The sequence below is a fragment of the Nicotiana tabacum genome, chromosome 24 (assembly GCF_000715075.1).
Source record: "Nicotiana tabacum cultivar K326 chromosome 24, ASM71507v2, whole genome shotgun sequence".
NCBI lineage: Eukaryota > Viridiplantae > Streptophyta > Magnoliopsida > Solanales > Solanaceae > Nicotiana > Nicotiana tabacum.
Window position 1 is genome coordinate 85902299 of NC_134103.1, and position 8534 is coordinate 85910832.

Below are 8534 nucleotides of genomic sequence, written 5' to 3' on the forward strand. Positions count from 1 at the left end.
TTTAAAGCATATATTTTGTAAAAACTGGATTTATTTTTTGTAAAAAGTGAAAAAAAAGGAATTTGCAAAATATATATTTTAAAGTCTTTTCAGTTTTTTTAAAGTATTATTTTTGTAAAAACTGAAAAACAAAATATACTTTTGTAAAAACTGGAAAAAAAGACTCTCCTAAAGCAGTGGACTGCATATGCATTAGTTTTTAAAAAATAAAAATATTATGCAAAATCTTTTTTTTTTCCAGTTTTTACAAAAACAATACTTTAAAAAATAAAAAAACAAACTAAAAAATATATATTTTGAAAATTTCTTTTTTTCAGTTTTACAAAAAAATATATTTTTTAAAAATGCTTTAAAAACTTAAAAATATATATTTTGCAAATTCCTTTTGTTTTTTCAGTTTTTACAAAATATATATTTTTTAGTTTTTAAAGAATTTTAAAAAAAATATTTTTTTGTAAAACTGAAAAAACAAAAATTCAAAAAATATATATTTTAGTTTTTTCAGTTTTTTAAAGTATTATTTTTGTAAAAACTGAAAAAAAAAGATATTGCAAAATATTTTCATTTTTTAAAAATCAATGCATATGTAGTCCAGTGCTTTAGGAGAGTCCTTTTTTTTTCAGTTTTTACAAAAATAATATTTTAAAAAACTGAAAAGACTTAAAAATATATATTTTGCAATTTTTTTTTTTTTTTTTAGTTTTTACAAAAAAAAATTTAGTTTTTACAAAATATATGCTTTAAAAAAACTGAATTTTAAAACGGGTAGGGTGGTGGGTTTTTAAAAATGGACCGGATAAAAAAAGAAATGGGTCGTTTTCATCTTGTGCTGCCACGTGACACTCTATCCAAAATAAGGGTATATTTGTTCTAAAATATGATGGGAAGGGTATATATAGCCAATAGTATAATGAGAGGTATTTTTAGACCATTTTTAAAAGTACAAGGGTATATTTGATCCTAATTACCCAACAGATAACGTTTTTAGTTAAAAGTAATAAATGGAATTAAAAAAAATTATACACTGAAGGTGTGAAGTAGTCTCCTTTCAAACGAATTGAAGAGTAACATTAATTAAGTAGTGCATTTAAAGAAGATAGTAAGGTTAAATTGGAAGTGAGGTCCACTGAAGAATTCAATAGTTTAGGCCACATTACTTTTGTTTTTTTTAGTGAATAGAAACCAATAATCAAGCTTTTGAGCCTATTATACAATGTAGTTATATTTTTGAAATGACCATGATGTCCTTGGTCGACCTCCTCTTCTCTCTTCTATATAATATATATATTTTAGTTTTTAAAGAATTTTAAAAAAAATATTTTTTTGTAAAACTGAAAAAACAAAAATTCAAAATATATATATTTTAGTTTTTTTAGTTTTTTAAAGTATTATTTTTGTAAAAACTGAAGAAAAAAAAAATTGCAAAATATTTTCATTTTTTTAAAACCAATGCATATGTAGTCCACTACTTTCTTCAGTTTTTACAAAAACAATGTTTAAAAAAACTGAAAAGACTTAAAAATATATATTTTGCAAATTTCTTTTTTTTTTTTTTAGTTTTTACAATTTTTTTTTTAGTTTTTACAAAATATATGCTTTTAAAAAATTGAATTTTAAAACGGGTCGGGTGGTGGGTTTTTAAAAACGGACCGGGTAAAAAAAAAATTGGTCGTTTTCATCTTGTGCTGTCACGTGACACTCCATCCAAAATAAGGGTATATTTGTTCTAAAGTGTGACGGGAAGGGTATATATAGCCAATAGTATAACGAGAGGTATTTTTAGATCATTTTTGAAAGTACAAGGGTATATTTGATCCTAATAATCCAACAGATAACGTTTTTAGTTAAAAGTAATAAATGGAAGAAAAAAAAATTAGACACTGAAGGTGTGAAGTAGTCTCCTTTCAAACGAATTGAAGAGTAATATTAATTAAGTAGTGCATTTAAAGAAGATAGTAAGGTTGAATGGGAAGTGAGGTCCACTGAAGAATTCAATAGTTTAGGCCACATTACTTTTGGTTTTTTTCGTGAATAGAAACCAACAATCAAGCTTTTGAGTCTATTATACAATGTAGTTATATTTTTGAAATGACCATGATGTCCTTGGTCGACCTCCTCTTCTCTCTTTCTATATAATAGAAAAAATTTAATAGCCATGTTGCTGGTTTCACGTCAGAAATCATGTAACCATTTTCCAGCGAAGCTGCCAACCACCACCATGCTCGTTGCCGCCCCTGAAACACCCAACCAACCCATGTGAATCGTCTTCTATCTTTAAATGCGACTCCACAGTGCCGTTTTCTAGTTGGCATGACTTGGAATCAATTTCGGTGCGTCGGAATTCTTTTTCCAGTACATGCCGTCGAGAAAACAACGGTCGGGGAGTCGATTTTCTATGATTCGCATTGGCTTTGAGACTCTAGGATAACCTGATTTTTCCCGTCCGGTATAACCCCTAACCTTTCTTTTTCTTTCTTTTCTTTCTCTGTTAGTTTCTGATTTTTATTCTAGTTTCTGGTTTTATTTGTTTTGTTTTGATCGGTTACTGTTAATTAGAGTTTCTGTTTAGCTATTTGTATTGATAGGCGGATTGTTGGATGATTATAGATCAAACGTGATCTTGTATAGTTAAATCATTTGCTTAGTTAGTCGCTGTCGGATAGTTAACAATACTCATTAATTTATGTTTCGCACTTTAGTTGGTGAATTCAGTTGTTTTCGATGTTAGTTTGCACAAATCAATCGTTTTAATCTAGTTAGTTTGAGTATTAGTTCTATCGAAAGTATTATTTCTTCTTTGGCAGCCCATAATTGTTTGAATCTGATTTGTGTGTGAGCAAGTAGGGTGGTACTATTATTTGCTGAAAAGCTGAAGAGTAAATATGTTTGATCATGATAGTAGAGTACTTGTTTGGTTGCTCTTTACTGTTTAAAGGCTGTTGGGATTATACTGCTCCTAGTACTATTCACACTTGGTGAAAAAATTATCCTTTGGACAGATTTTTGAACCAAAAGTTTGTCCTTTGAATAGTTAGTGCAGATTTTTGGTGAAATATATGTCCTATGGACAGATTTTCATTCATGAATTTATTGCCTTTTTTCATATAAAAGACTACACATCTTTACACTCTATCTTATATGGAGGGATCATCTTTTGCACTCTAAAAAAGACATATATCTTTGAGAAAAATCAGCATTTTAATACATATAGCAAGCTAAAATTTCAGAGCTTTGTGAGTATTATTTGAGTGTAAAATTTTTCACAAAAAATAGAAAGATCTTTTGGGTAATTTACGGAGTTACTAGCTTCTAGTTTCTAGTGCCTCTTGTTGGGTTTTTCTGGGGTATTCTTGGGTGCTGCTACTGCTGATTTGCTGTTGTCTTTGTTGCTGGTTTTCCGCTTGTTCGTTGATGAATTTCTTTTTATTGCAAATCAGGTAACTCTTAAACCTTAGTATCGCTGATTCTTGATGATAGTGAAAAAGATTTGAACCTATTTGGACTGTTGGAATAGAGTTGGTTTCATTTTGCTAATTGTTTCAAGTGTTTTAATACAGTATGTATGACTCAACTATGTGAATTTGTAACTGCTAGTTGAAGCTTTTGTTCTTCCTTTAATGATAGTTGAAGTGCTATGTTAATCTTGTTTAGTCACTCTAAAGATCATAGACTAGGTGTTATGGTTCGGACTTGCTACTTTGTCTAATTCTCAGAAGAAGAGTGTATATGAGCATGTACTACCGTTAGGTATTGCTGGAAAGTTCATGCCATCACTGTTCGGATACTAGAGCTAATCGAAAATTGATAATCAAGCTACATTGGTTAGAGTTAATATGATACGAAAACAGGGGTGTTTGAAGGTTGATAGATTTTAGTATAGTTTTATTAAGTTCGACTTTCGGGTGTTGATTGAACTGGTATGTCTGAAATGTTATTGTACTTTAATATGTTAGTCAAGTATATAATCTCAACAAGTGAGTATGCATTTTTCCAGTTGAGTTGGATGATTTAATTAGGGTGGTAACAATTGCTAAATAAAAGAAATGCATCATTTTTTGTCCGTTTTTGTAAATCATTTTTGCCATGTTTGTTTGATTTCTTTTTCCTGGTGTAGCTTAAAGTTTTTTTTTTTTATTTAAAAGAATCATTGATTTTTTGAAACGGCACGGAACTCTATATTGGCTAAGTCATACGTGTGCCTCAACTTAATTGATATTTTGTTAAAATTCAAAAATTAAGAAGAAAGTTGGACCAAAACTAAAAATTTTGCTACGCCCACTCTATTATAAATCAAGGAAACATGCCCAAAGCTTTTAAAGTTCATTTGCCCATTTCTTCCCAAAAGTTCTGGCCCATTTGTATATTTTACCTCATATAGCAAAGGTATACACCCTATTTATTATAAACCAAAACCATTTTAAAATATTATTTTCTTTAGCTACCTTTTATATTTTATAGCAAAATAAGTATTTATGGTATACCCTCTCCCTTGGGTTTTCTTTCTGTCGCGGTTCTTTTTCAAGGGTTTTATTTGAACCGGGTGTAGGTAGTTTTATATTTTTTTGGAGTAGGAGCCACTGTGAGATGAATTGAATTAGAGTAATATCACTTAACTTTGTTATGCCTTGAGAATAGTGAGTACTTTAGGTGTGACGCTTAGGCTCAGTTTTTGACTCTTGTATAAGTAGCTTAAATCATATGATCTTAACTTTGCTTAACTTCTTTGACTAGAATGTCCTGATGAGTCCAATCCTAAGTGAGTTATGTGCCATGTGTGTGTGAGGTTTGTGTGTAATTCTGTGCATTGTACTTGATGTCTAGAACTTGCCCCGTGTGTTTGCAAAGCGAAATAGTAGTTTTGTTCAGTATTGGAAGTAATATAGGCATTTTTTTGTTGAACCAGTTATATAATTTACCCTCTTTATTGCTATGTATCGTAGTTAACCCCTTTGAGCCTGTAATCTTGTTTCTTTGGAAACCACATTACAGGCCCTACCTATTTGTTTGAATTAACCATCTATTTGAACCTTTTCACCTCTCATGAGCACTTGAATTGTTATGAACTTTATAAAAGTTAAAGTGTGGGATGGTTGGTTTGGCTTTTGAGTGGAACTAATGAAATAAGGAGAAATGTGCACTGTTTTGAAATAAAAAATAAAAAAATAAGAAAAGCGACTTGAATTGAAAAAGAAAGAAAAGAAATGAAACAATAGTTGTATTGCTGTGAAAAATATTCCTTGATAGTGGTGACTCTTGATATAATTGTGCTTAAAGAAGTATGGAGTTAATATACATTGATGTGAAGGTGGAGTTATGGTTTGACATAAGTGTGGGGTTAAATGTTAAAGTATATGTATTAAAGTACTTAGGGAGGTGTAGTCACTCTTATATCCAAATTTATCCTACCGACCCGTAGCCTACATTACAACCAATTAAAGTCCTACTTGATCCTAGACTGAATAAGCTAAATTAGTAGAGTAGTACACTACGGGCAAGCCTATGGCGCATCTTTTGTGGCATATGAATGTTATTTCTGAGAGTGAGTGAATTCTTTCTATCTTGAGTTCCTAATTGTTCTTAAATTTTTATTGTGTGTGGAAGTACTCTCTTTTGTTGTGTGAGGGCACTTGATTCATAAAGGAAAGGTAATGTCATTGACCTCTATGTTAGAGTAAGCGAGTGAGTTGTGAATAAGGCGTGGTACTTGTGAGTCAAATTTTGAGGTGAAGAGGTTATACTCTTGTGCTTAGTCTATTTTAAAGATTCTTGGTGTGATGAGTTAGGAAAATTATTTAAAAAGGTCGTGTCTATATAAAATGTAGTTTGATTGCTCGAGGACGAGCAAGAGTTTAAGTGTGGGGTAGTGATGTTTGGTTATGATTACATATTTTTAGTGCATTACTTACCTTACATTTTGGGGCTTTAATGCTAAACTATACTATATTTGTGCTTAATTGACTCTATTTTATATGTAGGTGAATTGGAGATGAAAGTAGAAGACAAAGGAGACCTACAAGTCGAAAGCGTGCGCAGGAGCAGTCGGTCAATTCAATTGAAGAACACAATAGGATTGTTAGATAGCTCATAACCCTAGATCGTTTTCATTACATTGATATCATAAAAATCTTCTCTTTCTCTGTTCAAAGTTCATTATTTATATTTTTTTATTTAATTAGTTTAGAATCAAATATTTTTCGGTTTAATTCTTGTTTAGATAATTAGGATAGTCTAGTTTAGTTAATAGTTAATCACAAGTTCTCGTGGGTTCGACATCCGACTTTTAGTCACTTTATTACTTGACGACTGTGTATACTTGCGTGTGCATTTGGCCGCAACACCCAATCGTAAATGGTGGGCTCCCCTACTTAGCTTTACGCTACAAACATATAGATCCAAACTCCACAACGACCGCTTCTGCCTAGTTACCATGATCCCACACCGTTGCTCGGCCAAAATGCTCATAAGTTCTTGCTGCACCAATCATAACACATCCCAAATTATCAGCCACCATCGCACGCTCAACCCCTTAACAGTCATACCATCTTCTTCAAGCGATCCAATCTCACATCGTAGTACATGCATACCATGTTGGGCCGAAAGTAGAACTCTTCATAGGAACCTCATCAAAACCATGCAACTGCTAACCTGCTCACAAGAGATAGCCCACCTGTGTAACCTCATATCGACCTCCTCCAACATCATTGTTATGGTTACATCCATCATGAAATCAACTAATCTCCCAGGGTCCACACTGGTCCGCCATCCATAAGAATCCCTTCAATCCTTAACATCACCCGAAGGTCCAACAACGTGTTAGAAACTCAAAGCTGTATTGCACCCAAGACAATGATCGAATACCTCATTTTTTCTTGCACTCAATCAGGCCCTCCTCGTCACTTTCAAAATTCCTAAGCGTAGAAACCACCTCAGAGATCAACTCCCTTATACCATCAACACTGGAAATGCCGACTTGATCCTGATATCGCAACACACAACCATCCCTGCTACCTTCTTATTAGGTTCCATCTCACCTAAATGGAACCTTCCTATTAGGTTCCATTTAGGCGTGAAATACGTTATTCAAATTTTTTTTTCCTCTCTTTCTTTCAGTTAACATACGATTCTCTCTCAAAATCTCAGTAAAATTTTCTTCAATCTCTCTCTCCTCTCCTTCGAGCAAAATACTTCCTTCTAATCTGGCTGAATTCTTCATTTCCTCTCGTTGGTGTCTAAAATTTAAGCATAGTTAATCTAAAAACATTCAAATTTTTAAGTTATGAATCCCTCAGCTCCAAGTGATTATGTTTCAGAATCTCCACTGCCTGATTACGGTGAAAAACCAGCAACTGGAATCCCTGTGGCAGCAGCGAGCTATCCTCTTAGGCGAATAGATATGTCCATGGCTACGCCGGAGAAGATTTGAGGGCCGAATTTTTTGTTCGTCTCTTTTTTAATTTTAATACAATGTATACAGTATTTTGCTTGGCCAGAAAACGCCATCTCCGATGAACCTTTTTCTCTTTTTTGCTATTTAGTCACATACAATGATACAAATATATTGTATTTTATACAAATTCACTCAAACACATTGTATTTTTGTATAATACATTATTTTTTTGCCTGTATTTATGTATTTTGAAGGTATGTATTTTTTTAATACAACTGAATACACATATATTCATATACAATATGCATGAATACAGGATATAAATATTGAAATATATTGAATACAAACATTGAAATAGAACAGAATATAAACAGTGAATATATTTAATTTTAAAATACAGTGAAATACAGTATAATATACTGAATACAAATAGAAATACAGTGAATACAACCAATAAAATATACTAAATACAACAGTAATAACAGGTATTAGGAATAACTAAAAATACTGTTAATACAAATATATTTGAATACACTGAATACAAAATAGTGAATTCAGTAAATACAAACATTGAATGTTAAAAAATAAATATTAAAACACACTAAATATAACAGTTATATACAACTGAAAAATTATTCTAATTAATTGGGTTGATAATGAGGCGTGTTAGAATTGATTTTGTTGAGTTATATTAGGAGTGTATCACGCTAATTGATATTATTTCCGTTATTAGACAGCTGGACATACCTATTTTTAAGGTGATTGTCGTTACTGTATTCATGAATACATGGCGCGAATACATGTGAATACATGCGCGTACAGCTAAACTGCCCTGATTTTTTAGGCGACTTTTGCTACTGTATTCATGAATACATTAGCGCGAATACAGCGAATACACTATCGTAACATCTGAATAGTAGTTATAGGAAGTAATTATGTATATGATAGTTATATGAAGTTAATAGGCACTAAACAATAGTGGTTTCTGAAAATTCCTCTTAAATCAATGGCTGCCCACTCTTTAAAATAACAAGTTGGACCATTTTTTTTATTTTATTTTCTTAGTTAATTAATCTCAATAAATCAGATTTTTTTTATTATTAAAATAACTTTGCAACTTAATCGTCTTAGTAATTAATTTTAAACG

General features: G+C 31.5%; 1 long non-coding RNA gene across 1 annotated transcript; it reads left to right on the top strand.

The window, feature by feature from the left end:
• The first annotated feature begins 2176 nt into the window (after positions 1-2176).
• Positions 2177-6161, top strand: LOC142178624 (uncharacterized). The gene is made up of 2 exons (XR_012706894.1): positions 2177-2446; positions 5976-6161. It is a non-coding gene; the product is annotated as an uncharacterized LOC142178624 (long non-coding RNA).
• The last annotated feature ends 2373 nt before the right edge of the window (positions 6162-8534 follow it).